At 33.6% G+C, this 16,816-nt stretch overlaps 1 protein-coding gene across 1 annotated transcript in view; it reads right to left on the bottom strand.

Annotated features, from left to right (window-relative positions):
- ACSS3 (acyl-CoA synthetase short-chain family member 3) overlaps nt 1-16,816 on the bottom strand; it is a 171,857-nt gene that overhangs the window by 62,946 nt on the left and 92,095 nt on the right. The gene's annotated exons all lie outside the window — the stretch shown is intronic.

Genomic DNA, 16,816 nt, shown 5'->3' with positions numbered 1-16,816 from the left:
TGCCTATCATATTGCAGAGATCAGTTTATTGGAGTGCTGTCCTAGATTATTATTGACTCTTAAGTGTCTAGATAATTTTTGATGATGGTAACACATGGAAAGGTTTATCTACTTTAAAATCTATAATACTATAAACTAAACAAAATAATAATATCCAGAATAGAAAAAAAGGAGAGGAGAGAAAATGAATGGGCATGAGACCTATGCACCTTTCCCTAATTTTATATAAAACTGAACACAATTCAAGACTCAAATGAAGCTGAAAATTAAGCAAAAAGGGAAATGGAAAAATGATAATGCTGTCAAATTAATTTTAGTCAAAAACAGAAATGAGTAAAACGCTAAAGACAAATCTGATGAAGAATTTTCAGTGAATAAAGTGAGGCCAAAAGAAAAATGAAAGTGAATATTTCCTTCAAGGTCCATAAACTACCAAACAAGCAAAAATTACTCTTCACTTGTGCCAACAGATGTTAAATTAAAATAAATTATTTCAGTGATGCCTCATCGACTTCTGGTTCACATGACAGATTATCATTATTTTTTGTCATCAATATCCCTATGGTTATCTTCATTTTCCCTACATTCAATTTTCTTCTATTTGCTCCCCATTAGAATTCACTTTTAAAATGTAAAGATGCTAGTGTTAATATTACATATGTATTTGACTCTTCTGTCAATGGCTGACTAGCATTTTGCCCAGCAATGTCTCTCTCTCTCTCATCTCTCTATCTCTCTTTTTCTCAGGCACAACCCTTTATCTCTCTCTTTTTCTCAAGTACAACCAAACAAACTGGAAAAAATATAAAAATGAAGTATCTTTTGAATACATCAGAGAACTCAAAGGTAATAGCACTTAAGACATCAAAAGCCCAAAGAGAAAAAATGTAGAGACGTAAGACTGCTTGTCTTACTGCTTTTCTTCTTGGGACACTTGTTAATTGGAAACAGTAATTGAAGTGCTGAGAAACTGAACAAAAACTATGTGGCTGACTGACAGGCGTTGAAACTAAATGGTAAATCCAGTCATAATAATTTCTTGGGAAAGGAAAATCGAAATTTAAAATTCACAATGGAAAAAAGGTGACATAAAACACACGGGCATTCAGTTTGCACACCTGAAGAGGTATACCTAATAATGGAGGTAAACTGGAAAGAAACCAAGCCTCTCAAATATTGGAGTCTAGCTTCAAATCAGCTCCATTCCTAGTTGAATAGAAGTGATCTTCCCTTAAGACAATTGCCTGTCAGAATAAGAATCACTCTGTGGGGATATGAAAACATCTGGTATCTCAAAACAGCTATTTTCTTTTTTCTGTATTCGTTTTTTTTTTTTTTTTTTTTTTTTCCTGAGGTGGAGTCTTGCTCTGTCGCCCAGGCGGGAGTGCAAGAGTGAAATCTCAGCTCACTGCGACCTCACCTCCTGGATTCAAGCCATTCTCCTGCCTCAGCCTCTTGAGTGGATTACAGGCACCCGCCACCATGCCCAGCTAATTTTTGTATTTTAGTAGAGATGGGGCTTCACTACATTGGCCAGGCTGGTCTCGAACTCCTGACCTCAAGTGATCCACTTGCCTCGGCCTCCCAAAGTGCTGGGATTACAGGCATGAGCCACCGCGCCTGGCCAAAATAGCTATTTTCTTATAATAGTGATATAATGGAAGACAAGACCATATGATTAGACACTCAAGAGAAAAAAAGAGACATTAGAAAAACATATAAAATCAGGTGTTTTTGCTATCACTCATAGACTTCAATATAACTCGGATGAATATGTTCAGGAAATATATGTAGAATATTAGCAGAGAACTGGAAATTATAATAAAGAATCAAATGATAATATTTAAACCAAGAAATGTTAAGAAATTATAAACTCGATGAAAGTTTAGATACAACTAGAGAGAGGATTTGAAACCCAAAATACAGGTTACAATAAAATCATCTAACTGCAACTGTGAGAAAAAGCAGAAAAATCATCAAATAGAGCCCATGAAATATAGGTGATATGGTAAAAAGTTCTAACATATGTGTTATTAAAGTGTCAAGGTTTAAGAAGGGAAAATAAAGTAGAAGAAGTATTTGAAGAGATGAAAAAGTTTCAAAAATAAGTGAAAGATATCAAGTCACAGATTTAAGAAGCAGTTTGCATCAACAGGAAATTGAATTCATAACTTAAAAACCTTCCCATAATGTCACTTCTGGCCCAGAGAGTTTTATTTGGTTTTTAAATACTTCAAAACATTTAAATAAAATCAATTGTACATAAAATCTTCCAGATAATAGTAGGGAAAAGGACTTGCATCCCCATTTTATGAGACAAGAAAAGCCCTGAAACCAAAACCAGTGAGAGTATAAGAAAGGAAAATAAGAGATCAATTTTGATTAAAATCCTAGGTTTTAAAGAAATCCCCAACTATAGAAAGGAAGGGGGGTGACAGGTGGAGCATAGAAGATTTTTAGGGCAGGTAAAACCATGCCATAGTGATGGATACATGTCATAATACTTCTGCTAAACTTCATAGAATGTTCAATACCAAGAATGAAAATGTATTTAAATTATGGATTCTGGATGATAATGAGGTATCAATCTAGGTTCATCAATTTTAAAGGAGATACAACCCTAATGTGAGATGTTCATGGCGGGGAGGCTGTGCATGCGTGAAAACATAAGCTATATAGAAGCTCTGAACTTTCCACGAGATTTTGTTGTGACCTAAAATTGCTCTAAAAACAAGGTCTACTAAAAAAAATCTTCAACAAAATGTCAGCAAATTAAATTCAGCTATATTTAAAAAGCATAATATATTAACCGAGATGTATTTATTTCAAGATTGTAAGAATGATTTGACACTTAAAAAATCAGTCACTATAATTCACCACATTAACTCCTAATATAATAAGAGGGGGGAAAAGTCATATGGTTATCAGAAGATGAAGAAAAAACATAGATAAAATCCCAAACACCAAAAATAGAAACTTTGTTAATTTGATAGCTTTTCTCCAAACAAATTATATGTTAATAACAAAAATGCTAAAATCATTTTTCTTAACAATGAATATTGAGAGCTTTCTTCCTGATAATCTGGATGAGACAAAAATGAGCTTTGTCACCAATTCAATTAAATACTTTACTGGAGGATCCTAGGAATAAAGTTAAAAAAAAGAAATAAGCGGCATAAAAGAAGAAATAAAATAGATACTTTTCTCAAACTACATGACTCTGTACATAATACAGTCATACATATATACATTAAAACTACTACAATTAATAAGTAACTTCGGGAAGATCTTCAGAAAGTAGGTTATTATACAAAAACAGTTACGTGTTGTTATATCAGGACCAAATAATGCAAGTATAAACAATACCATTGACCATAGCATAAAAGTAAAATTTCTTAAATATAAAAAGATATGCAAGATTTTCACACAGTAAGTCAAAAATAATTAATGAGAGAAATTAAAGTCCTAAATAAACAAAGAGATAAACATGTTAACATGGACATTTTCACTGTATCAATCTGTAAACTCTCTATCTCTCCTTACATGTGTGTGTTTAAAACTGCTAGGCTAATAGTAAAATTTGTTTAGAAATAAAATGGGCCAAGAATATTCAAAACAAATTTGAAAAAGAACAAGCTTGATATATTAATAGTAGATAAAGATCTGTTATAAATGTATAGTGATAAAGACAATGTAAGAGTAATGTGAATACAGACAAGTAGGCCAATGGAACAGAGTAGCATTGAGAAACAAACCAGGTATTTGTAGGCAATGTCATAACAAAGGTGTTGTTGCACGGCAGTTAGAAAAGCATGGCCATTTAAATAAATAGAAATTGATCAAATGGATATACATAAGGAAAAAATAAAACTCAGCCTCTTACTTCATGTCATACACACATATCTATTCCAGATAGATTATAGTTGTAAGTATGAAAGGTAAAATGAACAATAAAATTTCTAGAAAATGAAATACAGGAACAACACCTATGTTTTAAATAAGACTTGAAAAGCAGCAATCAAAAAGAAAACTATTGATAAGAAGGCACATCTTTTTATCAGAAGTCACCATTGTGATGGCAAAAGGAAAATTTAAGTCAGAAGTTGGAGAAGATTGTTTATAATACACGTAAGTCAGTAAAGGACTTGGATCCAAAATAAAGTATGAAAAACTCCTACAAATTAACAAGAAAGAGAAAATAAAAATTGCGAAAGACTTGAATAAGTATGTTATAAAAGAAGATCTTTCAATGGCCAAACAACTATTAAAAGGTGATCAACCTCTTAATAACCTTGACATGCAAATTAAATGATAATGAGATATCACTCCATGACAATCAGAATGGCCAAAATTTAAAATACTGAAAATACCATCTTCTGGTGAAGACATGGAAACTCTAGAACAATCACACACTGCAAGTGGGTGTGTAAATTGGTGAAAACCTTGGAAAACTCTTTGACATACCCTGTAATGTAGCCATTATACTTTAGTTACATATACTCAACAGCAATATATGTGTATGGACACCAAAAAGACATGTATTATTAACGCCGCAACTGTATGAGGCAAAAAATCAGAAACAACCAAAAAAGCATTCAACTGCTGATCTGATAGAGAATAGAATGGTGGTTACCAGCAGTTATGGTGGTTGGAGGGGGAGAGGTTAGTTGGGAGATATTGGTCAAAGGCTGCAAAATTTCAGTTAAATAGGGGGAATAACTCCAAGAGATCTGTTGTAAAACATGATGACTAAAGTTAATATATTCTTTCCGAAAAATGCTAAGAGAATAAATGTAAAGTGTTCTTACCACAAAAATGAGAACTATGTAAGGTAATGCATGTGTTAATTAGTTAGGTTTAGTCATTCCACAATGTATCTATACTTTGGAATTGAACACCATGTTGTACAGAGTAAATGTATGACTATATCTGCCAACTTAAAACAATAACATTAAAAATTATTTCAACTGAAAAATAGGTAAATAAACGAAATACTCATGAAGAGTGATCTAATCAGCAATCAAAATGCAAGAACCACTCTGACGTGCAACTTTCTGGATGAAGTTCAAGGCATTAACTAAATGAAAGAAGCCAGGTAACAAAGAATACATTCTGTATGAGTCCATTTATATCAAGTTCAAAAAAACAAGCAAAACTAATATATAGTGATACAGGTCAGGATAAGGCATATTTTTGGGAAGCCAGGAAGAGACATGGTTGGGAAAGGACAAGAGAGAGGGCTTCTGGGATGCAGGTTATGTGCTATTTCTTGATCTGGATGTGTTCAATGGATGTGTTCACTTTGTAATAATTATAACTTTTAAAATTCTGATTTGTGTTCTTTTCTGTATGTATAACTCAATAAAAGTTGAAATATAAATGTACACAAAGTTCCCTGTTAAATTACTTCTACTTCATATGAAAATATTTTTTTCAAGCAATGACATAAACTTGGAACCATAAATATTATTTTGATACAATATGTGAAAATTCTCATGTTCCTAAGGCTAGATCAGTTTCATTATTTACTAACCTAACAGAGATATATATCATCTTTAAATTTTTAGGTTTGTTCAATAACAACACTTTTCAATATCTTTTATCAAGCGTATCACAGAAGAGATACTCTGAATATCTCTAAATTCAAAAAATGCTAAATAAAAAAGGATAAGTTTTTTTAGGTAGTGAATATAATTTACTTCCCTTTAGCGGTATCCTGTCCTCAAATTTGCTTAGCAATAATGTCATCCTTCTAATTTGCTTTCCTGCTTTCTACATCGTTATGGGATTTAAAATCATTCCAGAGTTGGGCACATTCATATTTATGTAGCTTTAGGCTTACCTGTGTAACGTTGAGTCATACATATACAAACAAGATAGCAATCATTTCTCTATTATCAGCCTCAGCTTGCTGACTCAGTTTAATAAAAATCTTCCTCCTAAACCAAATTTTTTATTCTAAGCACCAGGGGGATCAAAATAAACTCAAACAACCCTTGTTGCTTTAAAATATAGGAAACAGACAGAGAGAGGTAACACTTTTCTAACATGTATAAATTATAATTTTTAATTTTTTCACAAAATGGGTTTATATTATTTACTTGTCTGATTTGACCACTATTGTGATAATTGGTAGCTGAATAAAAAAAAGATTTAGTAATGAGAGCTGGATATTTGAAATGCTTATATGCAACTCCACCACAAACTCAAAGATAGCCGAACATTCAGGCATTGGCATTTTATCATTCTAACCGGAGTGTTAGCTCTGAATATGAGCTCATATTTGTGCAGTAGATAAGACATAGGGTATCTCCAAGACCTTTTTGGAAAGAAATATTGGTAACTTTATGAAGAGGCTTGTACATTTTCTTGGTTGTTTAATTTTAATAATGGTGGTTGCTAAAGTTGGAAAGTTATATGCTGTACACTGGATCTCTAGACTTGTTCACCCTACGCACCTGCTACTTTATATCCTCTGACCTGTCCATCTGAATATCTGTTCATTTCCCCCTTCCTCCAATCCTGGAAACCATGGCTTTCTTCTCTATATCTGTATTTTTTGTTGTTGTTGTTTTAAAATTCCACATATAAATGAGATGATGTAACATTTTTCTTCGACCTACTTAACAACATAGTGTCTCCAGCTTCATCTATGTTGTGGCAACTGTTAAAATCTTACTCTTTTTTAGAACAAAATGATATTCCATTATATATGTGTACTACAGTTTCTTTATCCATTTGTGCATCGACAGACACAGGTTGTTTCTATCTCTTTGCTATTGTGAATGATGCCACAATGAACACGGGAATGCAAATATGTTTATGAGGTGGTGACTTCATTTCCTTTGAGTATATACCCAGAAGACGGATAGCTAGATCATATGGTAGTTCTATTTTTAATTTCTTTAGAAACCTCCATACTGTTTTCTAAAATGGCTATAACAATCTACATTCCCAAGAACAGAGTACAAGAGTTTCCTTTACTCCACACCTTTATCAACATTTGTTATCTTTTGACTTTTTGATAATAGCATCTAATAGATATGAGGTGATATCTCATAGCGGTTTTCATTTGCATTACCCTGATAACTAATGATGTTGAACACCTTTCTATATACATGTTGGCTATTTTTATGCCTTTGTTGGAGAAATCTGTATCCAGGTCTTTTGCCCATTTTTTTGATCAGGTTATTTGTTTTTCCACAATTGAGCTGTATGAGTTCTTTATAAAATTTTGGATATTAACCCCTTATCAGATATATGAGTTGTGAATATTTTTTCCCACTTCATAGGCAGCTGTTTCTTTTTGTTAGCTATTTCCTTTGCTGTGCAGAGCTTTTTAGTTTCATGTAATTCCATTTATTTATTTTTGCTTTTGCGACCTAAGCATTTGATATGATATACAGAAAACCATTGCCAAGTCCAACAGCCAGAAACTTTTCCCCTATGTTCTCTTCTAGAAGTTTTATCATTTCTGGTCTTATATTTAGGTCTTTTATCGATTTTGAGTTGATTTTTGTGCATGATGTAGGCTAAGGATCTAATTTCCTTCTTTTATATCTGGAAACCCAGTTTTACCAATACCTTTTATTAAAGAGACTACTATTCCCTATTGTGTCTTCTTGGTGTGCTTGTCAAGACTTAGTTGACTATATATGTTTGGATCTATTTCTGGGCTCTCTGTCCTGTGCCACACTGATCTATGTTTTTATTTTCATGCCAGTAAACTACTGCTTTAATTACTATAGCTTTGTAATATACTTTCAAATCAGGAAGTGTGATACCTTCAACTTTGTTTTTCTTTCTCAGAATAGCTGTGCCTTCTTGGGGTCTTTTATGTTTTCATACATATTTTAGAATAATTTTTCTATTTCTGTGAAGAATGCCATTTGGATTTTGACAGAGATTGCATTGAATCTGTATATTGCTTTTGATAGCATGGACATTTTAATAATATTAAATCCTCCAATCCATGAACAATTGGCTATCTTTCCATTTATTTATGTTTTCTTCCATTTCTTTCATCAATATTTTATAGTTTTAATGTATAGTTTTACAGTACCAATATAGTTTTCCACTTCTTTGGTTAAAATTATTCCAAGGTATTTTATTTTATTTTTTCAATGTTATTGCATATGAGGTTTTTCTTGATTTCTTTTCAGTTAGATCATTATTTTTGTATGAAAATGACACTGATTTTTGTATGCTGATTTTGTATTCCACAATTTAGTGATTTAACTTATTAGTAATAACTTTTTTTGTGGTATCTTTGGAGCTTTTTGTATATAGGACCACATCATCTGCAAATAGAGATAATTTTAATTCTTCTTTTTCAATTTATATACATTTTATTTCTTTTTCTTGTCTGATTGTTCTTGCTAGTATTCCAGTATTATGTTGAATAGAAGTGGCATGAGTGGGCATCCTTGACTTACCATATCTTAGTGGAAAAGCTTTCAGTTCTCTCCAGTGATTGTAATGTTAGCTGTGGTTTTTTCATAAAGCCTTTATTATTATAAACATTCCTTCTATACCTAAACTGTTGAAGGTTTTTATCAAGAAAGGATGTTGGATTTTGTTGAATGCTTTTTCTGTGTCAATTAGGATGATCCTGTTAATGTGATGTATCACACTGATAGATTTATGTATGTTAAACCAGTTTTACATGCCATGGAAAAATCTCACATGAACACAATGTATAATCTTTTCATGTGTTGTTGGATTTGTTTTGATAATACTTTACTAAAAATGTTTGCATGAATGTTCCTCAGAAAAATTAACCATAGTTTTCTTGTGATATCTTTGTCTAACTTAGGTGTTAGAACGATGCTGGTCTCATAAAACATGTCTGGAAGTACACTTCTAGCTTTATTTTTCAGAAGAGTTTTAGAAATATTGACATAAATTATTTTTTGAATGTTTGGTTAAATTCAGCTCTAAAATCATCTGGTCTTGAGCTTTTCTTCGTGGGAAGGGTTTTGATTACTTCTTAAATCACTTTAATTGACTCAATATTGGTAGCTCATATTTTTCTAGGAATTTATCCATTTTCTCTAGTTTATCCAATTTGTTGGCATGTAATTGTTCATAATATTCCCTTATGACCCTCTTTATTTTTGAGAAGACTGTTAGAATTTCTTCACTTTTATTTTTGATTTTATTTATTTGAGTGTTTTCATTAAGAGTTTGTAAATTTTGTTGTTGTTCTTCAAAAAGCAAACTTTAGTTTTATTAATTATTTTTATGGTTTTTCTCTTCTCTATTTGATTTATTGCTGTTCTGATATTTATTATTTCCATCTGCTAATTTTTGGTTAGTTGTTTATTTGTTTTGCATTCCTTGAGGGGTAATGTTAGAATATTTATCTGGGGTCTTTCTTCTTTCTAAATGTAGGCATTTACTGCTATAAATTTTTCTCCTGGAACTGCTTTTACTGCATCCCACAAGTTTTGGCATATTGTGTTTCCATTATCATTTGCCTCAAGATGTTTTTAAATTGTTCTTTTGATTTCTTCTTTGACCCATTGATTGTTCAAGAGCATGATGTTTAATTTCCACATATTTGTGAACTGCACAAGATTACTCCTATTATTAACTTATAGTTTCATATCATTGTGGTCTATAATTATACTAAATATTATTTCAATCTTATTAAGTTTGTTATGGCTTTTTTGTGGTCTAACATGTAGTCTATCCTGGAGAATGTTCTGTGTACACTAGAGAAAAATAAGGACTCTGCTTCTGCTGGAAGTGAAGTTTTGTATATGCCTGTTAGGGCAATTTTGTCAAAAGTTCAATTTAAGTCCAGTATCACCTTATTAATTTTCTGTCTGTTTGATCTATTCATTGTTGAAAGTGGGATTTTGAAGTACCATATTGTATTCTATTTATTTCTCCTTTCATGTTCATTAAAATTTGCTTTATATATTTAGCTCATCCAATATTGGGTGTATACATATTTACAGTGATTGAGTTATCTTAATGAACGACCCTTTTATCATTAACGAATGACCTGTGTCTCTTGTGACAGCTTTTGATTTGAAGTCTATTTTATCAGATGTAAGTATAGCCACTACTGCTCTCTTATGGATTCCATTTGCATGGACGTTCCTCTTCCATCTTTTTACTTTCAGCCTATATGTGTCCTTAAGGCTTAGGTGGGTCACCTCAGTGGAACTTGTTTAATCCATTCAGCAACTACATGATTTTGGTTAGAGAACAAAATCTGTTTACAGTCAAAGTTATTATTAATAGGTAAGAACTTACTTCTGCCATTTTATTTATCTTCTGGTTATTTTATAGCTTCTGTGTTCCTTTTCCCCTTTCTTGTTGTCTACCTTTGTTATTTGATAATTTCTGTAGTGCTAAGCTTTGATTCCTTTCTCTTTATAACATTTGTGTCTCTGCTGTAGATTTTTGTTTATGGTTGCCATGAGGTTTGCATAAAACATCTTGCAACCAGCAAAGGCTCTGACTGTTTGCCGCTTGTAGAAAGAAACCAAAATCACGAGAACAAAGTGTGATAAAAAGAGAGGAATTTTAATTATCTGTGCTAACAAGGGGAAAAGTGGGTGGAATTCTTCCAAAAAATGTTACACGCTTCCCCTTGCTAGCATGGATAATAAAGTCTCCTCTCTTTTTATCACACCTCACTCTGGTTATTTTGGCTTCTTTCTACAAGCAGTGAGCAGCTGGACCCTTTGCCAGTTACAATTTTTGGTGGCCTGCATGGGGAGAGAATTCTGGAGGTGTCTGTTCTGTGTCAGTATTCATGTCCTGAAGTTTCTAAGAAAAATACGTGACCAGATAAGTGAGCACGATGTGCATTCGACAAGCATTTAGGTAAATAAATGTGCATAAGGCATGGGAGGATAAAGTGGGAAAGGGAAAGAGAATGGAGGTTCACAACACATTCTAGAAAATGCATTTGTAATTTGTCTCAACGCTGTGTCCTGAGACTGGGGAGAAAAGAGTAAAGAAAGAAAAACAGTTTTTAAAATGCAGTTTGAAGCTAAGTTGGTTGGTTAAAATTTTATAGATATAATGAACTTTTTTAAGCTGATAAAAACTTAACTTCTGTTGCATATAAAATCTCTAGATTTTTATGCTCCTCCTGATACACAATTTGTTTTTGATGTCAAAATATGCATCTTTTTACATTGTGTGCTTCTAACCAACATATTGGCTATTATTAATTAATTAATTGACTTTTAACCTTCATACTAGGTGTATGTATGATTTATGCACCACAATTACCTCTAGAACAAAGTTTTATACCTTTGTATGTATTCATGTTAGTAATAATCTTTCCTTTGTTTCTCCCTGAAGGACTTCCTTAAATATTTCTTATAAGGCAGGTCTAGTGATAATGAATTCCTTCAGCTTTTATTTATTTGTGAAATACTTTATTTATCCTTAAATCCTGAAGGACAGCATGTCTGGCTAGCAGTTTTGTTTTTTATTTTATTCTTATTCCTTTCAGCACCATGCCATTCTCCCCTGGCCTGCAAGGCTTCTGCTGAGAAATCTGCTGATGGTCCATAGAAATTCCCTTATATGTAATTTGATGCTTTTCTTTGTTGCTTTTAAAATTCTGTTTATGATTTTTGATAATATAATTATAATGTGCCTCTTTAGATTAATCTATTTTGGGATCTGTGAGCTTTAGGGGTCTGAATATCTATATCTCTCCCAAGACTGACTAAGTTTTCAGAATTCTTCAGAATATATTTCATTAAATAAGCTGTTAATCCCTTTCTCTGTCACTTCCCTTCTTAAATAACATAATGCAATACTTCTTCACTTAATGATGTCCCATAAATCTCATAGGCTGTCTTCACCCCTTTTCATTCTTTTTTCATTTCTTCCCGTGAATAAGTCATTTCAAAAGACTGATTTTTAGGCTCACAGGCTCACAGATTCTTTTTCTGCTTTATCTAGTCTACTATTAAAGCTCTCAATTTTTTATTTTTATTTTATTTTTATTTTTTATTTATTTTTTCTTAATTGATTGAAATCTTTGGCTCCAAGATTTCTGGTTCTTTTTTATGATATCTATTTCTTTGTTGAAGTTGTCATTCAGATCATGAATTTATTTTGCTGATTTCATTGAATTTTCTATTTGTATTCCATTTTGTCTCTCTTGGTTTTCTTAAGATCATTAATTTAATTTCCTTTTCAATAAATTCATACAGTTCTATAAATTTGGGGGTCAGATACTGGGAAATTCTCATGTTCCCTTGGTGGCAGCACGTTCCCTTGAGTTGTCGTGTTTCTGGTATTCCCACATTAATGCTTGTGCATCTTCTGTTACAGTCTCCTCTTCCAAACTTCAGAAAATGACTTTCACAGGGAAAAACTTTCACCTGACGATGGGCTGGAGGGCATCAGTTGGGCAGAGTGCAATGGTTCTGGTACTATGTGGGTGCAGTGGTGTAGTCTCCACACAGCTTCACCACTTGAGATCAGTGTTAGTGATGACTGTAAATGCCTTAGTGACCTGGCTGTAGGAGTTTCTGGCAGTGACATTGACTGTGTAGGCTATTATGATAAGGGCTTTAGAGATCCTACTGTTCTTGTCTTTCTAACACTGGGAAGTCTTAGCTGAAGAGGCCTTTGTTGATATTGGTTCTAACATGATTCACAGGCAGTCACAGTGACACTGGGATTCAGGGCCTAATACCTATTTTAATTCTCTTGGGCCACAGAAACATAAAATTAAAATACTCTGGCATTTCACTTGTACAATACAATGTAAGCCGCCTTAAATCAAGCCCACGTTTTGACTTGGGTAAACTATAAATCTCTTCTTTTAGTTTAGGATAGTAAACTAATGCAAAGAGGTTCAATGAGACTGATGTTGGCATTCTCCTTGAAGATGCAACTTGCTATAATTATCTTTGATTATGTATAAGATTAAACAAAAATGTAGGTCCATGATCTGGTGCAGTGATGCCTTCCTGTAATCCCAGCACTTTGGGAGGCTGAGGCAGGCAGATAACCTAAGGTCAGGAGTTTGAGATCAGCCTAGCCAACATGATGAAACCCTATCTCTACTAATAGTACAAAAATAGCCAGGTGTGGTGGCAGGCACCTGTAATTCCAGCTACTTGGGAGGCTGAGGCAGGAGAATCACTTGAACCTGAGAGGCAGAGGTTGCAGTGAGCCAGGATCATGCCACTGCACTCAAGCCTGTTCAGCAGAGGAAGACTCTGTCTCAATTAAAACAAACAAACAAACAAACAAACAAATATATATATATATCCATAAACCAGCAGAAAAACACCTAGACTATTCAAAGCACATTATTACAAAACAAAAATAAAATATTTTTCTTCACTTTGCTTTTTCCAACTTGTATCTTAGGTTCAGGGTGCACATGTGCAGATTTGTTACATGAGTAAATTGTGTGTTGTGGTGTTTGGTGTACAGATTATGAAGTAATCCAGGTAACAAGCATAGTACCTGATGAGTAGTTTTTTGATTCTGACCCTCCACACTCTACCCTCCAGTAGTCCCTTGTGTCTATTGTTTCCTTCTTTGTGTCCATGCATACTCAATGTTTAGCTCACACTTAGAAAAGTAAACATGCAGTATTTGGTTTTCTGTTCCCACATTAATTGGCTTAGGATAATGGTCTCCACCTCCATCCATATTGCTGTGAAGGCCATGATATTCTTTTTATGGCTGTGTAGTATTCTACAGTGTACATGTACCAAATGTTCTTTATCCAGTCCACCATTGATGGGCATTTAGGTTGATCCCATGTCTTTGCCAAGTTTCCTGAGGCCTTCTCAGAAGCTGAGCAGATGACAGCATCATGCTTCCTGTACAGCCTGCAAAACCATGAGCCAAGTAAACCTCTTCTCTTTATAAATTACCCAGTCTTAAGTATTTCTTATACAATGTGAGAATGGACTAATACAATGTCCTTTGCCCATTTCTTAATGGGGTTGTTTGGTTTTTGTTTGTTGAATTGTTTAAGCTCCTTATATATTCCAGATATTAAATCTTTCTCTGATGTATAGTTGGCAAATATTGTCTCCCATACTCTACATTGTCTGTTTTCTCTGATGATAGTTTCCTTTGCTGTCCTGAAGCTTTTTAGTTTAACTGAACTTGTCAGTTTTTGTTTTTGTTTTTGCAATTACTTTTGGAGTCTTCATCATGAAATCTTTGCCAGGGTCTATGCCCAGAATGGTATTTCCTGTATATTCTTCTAGGGTTTTTATAGTTTTAGGTTTTATATTTAAGTCTTTAATTCATGTTGAGTTTATTTTTGTGTATGATAAAAGGAATGGGTCTGGTTTTAACCTTACGCATATGGCTAGCCAGTTATCCTAGCACCATTTATTGAATGGAGTCCCTTCCCAATTGCTTGTTATTGTTAACTTTGTCAAAGATTAGATGGTGGTAGATCTGTAGCTTTATTTCTAGGTTCTCTAATCTGTTCCTCTGGTCTACGTGTCTGTTTCTGAGGCAGTACTATGCCATTTTAGTTAATGTAGCCTTGTAGTATAGTTTAGAGTCAGGTAGTATAATGTCTCTGGCTTTGTTCTTTTGTTTCAAATTGCTTTGGCTATTTGAGCTCTTTTTGGTTCCATATAAATTTTAGAATAATTTTTTTCTACTTCTGTGAAAAGTGTTATTGGTAACTTGATAAGAATAGCATTTAATCTGTAAATTGCTTTAGGCAGTATAACCATTTTTTAAATATTGATTCTTCCTAACCACGAGCATGGAATGTTTTTCTATTTATTTGTGTCATCACTGATTTCTTTCAGTAGTGTTCTGTAATTACAATTGTAGAGATCTTTCACCTCCCTGTAGGTGTATTCCTAGGTATTTTATTCTTTTCACTGCTAATGTGAATGGGATTACATTTTTTGTATTTGGCTCTCAGCTTGGATATAATTGGTGTAAAAAAATGTTACTTATTTTTGTACATTGATTTCGTATCTTGAAACTTTACTGAAGTTGTTTATCAGATGTAGGAGCCTTTGGGCAGAGACTATAGGGTTTTCTAGGTATAGAATCATATTATCTGCAAAGAGAAATAGTTTGACTTCCTCTTTTCCTTCTGGATGTCTTTTATTTCTTTCTCTTGAGTGATTGCTCTGGCAAGGACTTCCAGAACTATGTTGAATAGGAGTGATGACAGTGGACATCCTTGTCTTGTTGTGGTGGGGAATCCATCCAGCTTTTGCCTGTTCAGTATATTGTTGGCTGTAGATTTGTTATAGATGAGTCTTACTGTTTTGAGGTATGTTCCTTTGATGCCTTGTTTGGAGTTTTACAATGAAGGGATACTAAATTGTATTTATATCTTTTTCTGCATCTATTGAGATAATCACATAGCTTTTGTTTTTAGTTATGTTTATATGATGAATCACATTTAGTGATCTGCATATGTTGAACCAACCTTGCATTACAGGAGTAAAGTCTACTTGATCATGGTGGATTAGCTTTTTGATGTGCTGCTGGATTCAGTTGAGAATTTTTGCATCTATGTTCATTAGGAATACTGGACTACAGTTTTCTTTTTTCATTGCATCTCTGCCAGAGTTTGGTATCAGAATGATGCTTGCCTTATAGGATGACTTAGGAAGGAATCCCTCCCCCTCAACTTTCTGAAATAGTTTCGATAGGATTGGTACCAGCTCTTCTCTATGTTGGTAGAATTCACCAGTGAATTCATCTGGTGCAGGGCTTTTTCTGGTTGTTAGGATTTGTATTACTGACTCAGTTTCAGAATTCCTTCTTGGCTCATTAAGGATTTCAATTTCTTCTTGGTTCAATCTGTTTTTTTTTTTTTCAAATGGAATCCCACTCTGTGGCCAGACTGGAGTGCCATGGCGTGACCTTGGCTCACTGCAACATCTGCCCCCTGGGTTCAAGCAATTCTCCTGCATCAGCCTCCCAAGTAGGTGGGACTACAGGCCCATACCACCATACCTGGATAATTTTTGTATTTTTAATAGAGATGGGGTTTCACCATGTTGGCCAGGGGTCTCCACCACGTGATCCACCTGCCCCAGCCTCTCAACGTGCTGGGATTACAGGCATGAACCACTGTGTCCAGCCTCTTGGTTCAATCTTAAGAGACTGTATGTTTTCAGAAATTTATTCATTTCTTCTAGGTTTTCTACTTTGTGTGCATAGAGGTATTTGTAATTGTCTCAGGGCTTTTTACATTTCTGTTGAGTCAGTGCTAATGTCCTCTTTGTCATTTCTGATTGTATTTATTTGGATCTTCTCTCTTTTTAAATAGTCTAGCAAGTGGCCTATCAGGTTTTTTATTCTTTAAAAACTCAACTTTTGGTTTTATTGATCTTTCATATGGTTTTTTAGCATCTAAATTTTTTTCAGTTCAGATCTAATTTGGTTTTCTTTTGTCTGCTAGTTTGGGGATTAGTCTGCTCTGGTTTTTCTAGTTCCTCGAGGTGTGATGTTAGGTTGTTAATTTGAGATTTTTTCTAACCTTTTTGTGGGCATGTAGTTCTATAAACTTTCCTCTTACCGTTACTTTAGCTATGGCCCAGAGAATCTGGTATGTTGTACATTTGTTTTCATTCAGTTCAAAGGATTTCTTGATTTCTACCTTAATTTCATTGTTTACCCAAAAGTTACCCAGGAGCAGATTGTTTAATTTCGATGTAATAGTATGATTTTCAGAAAGCCTCTTGATATTAATCTCTATTTTTATTTCATTGTGGTCTGAGAGTGTCATTGTTATGTTTTTTAATTTGTTGAGAATTGCTTTATGGCTGAGCACATGGTCGATTTCAGAGTATTTCTCATATGCAGATGAGAAGAA

Source organism: Colobus angolensis, unplaced genomic scaffold (genome assembly GCF_000951035.1).
Source record: "Colobus angolensis palliatus isolate OR3802 unplaced genomic scaffold, Cang.pa_1.0 Scaffold131, whole genome shotgun sequence".
Taxonomy (NCBI): domain Eukaryota; kingdom Metazoa; phylum Chordata; class Mammalia; order Primates; family Cercopithecidae; genus Colobus; species Colobus angolensis.
Note: the sequence above shows the minus strand (reverse complement) of the source record. Positions and strands in the feature narration are given on the sequence as shown.